The following is an 852-nucleotide window of genomic DNA, read 5'->3' as shown; positions in this document are numbered from 1 at the left end:
GAGAATTTCAGGAATCATGCAATGTTAGTCTAAAGCTTCAGTCTAAAGGAATTAGACATGGCTAGCCAAGCTTCAGCAGGACATTGCATTCAAGAGCTAAATTGATGAAAATCAATCAGCTTTGGTGATGATAAGAACATCACCTTGAAACACTAGAATTCATTCTTAAGAACTCTGAAAAAAAATACCTAATCTAAGCAACAAGATGAACCATCAGTTGTCCATACTCGAACAATCCCCGGTAACGGCGCCAAAAACTTGGTGCACGAAATTGTGATCAATACTTTTCACAACTCAAATAATCCCCGGTAATGAATCCAAAAACTTGGTATTCAACACCATGGCATAAACACAACTTCGCACAACTAACTAGCAAGTGTACTGGGTCGTCCAAGTAATAAACCTTACGCGAGTAAGGGTCGATCCCACAGAGATTGTTGGTATGAAGCAAGCTATGGTCACCTTGTAAATCTTAGTCAGGCAAACTCAAATGGGTATGGTGATATGCGAATAAAACATAAAGATAAAGATAGAGATACTTATGTAATTCATTGGTAGGAATTTCAGATAAGCGTATGAAGATGCCTTCCCTTCCATCTCTCTGCTTTCCTACTGTCTTCATCCAATCCTTCTTACTCCTTTCCATGGCAAGCTTAAGCAAGGGTTTCACCGTTGTCAGTGGCTACCTCCCATCCTCTCAGTGGAAATGTTCAACGCACCCTGTCACGGCACGGCTATCCATCTGTCGGTTCTTGATCAGGCCGGAATAGAATCCAGTGATTCTTTTGCGTCTGTCACTAATGCCCCGCCCTCAGGAGTTTGAAGCACGTCACAGTCATTCAATCATTGAAT

The sequence above is a fragment of the Arachis hypogaea genome, chromosome 7 (genome assembly GCF_003086295.3).
Source record: "Arachis hypogaea cultivar Tifrunner chromosome 7, arahy.Tifrunner.gnm2.J5K5, whole genome shotgun sequence".
NCBI lineage: Eukaryota > Viridiplantae > Streptophyta > Magnoliopsida > Fabales > Fabaceae > Arachis > Arachis hypogaea.
The sequence above is the reverse complement of the archived record's forward strand: the minus strand, read 5'-3'. Positions refer to the sequence as shown.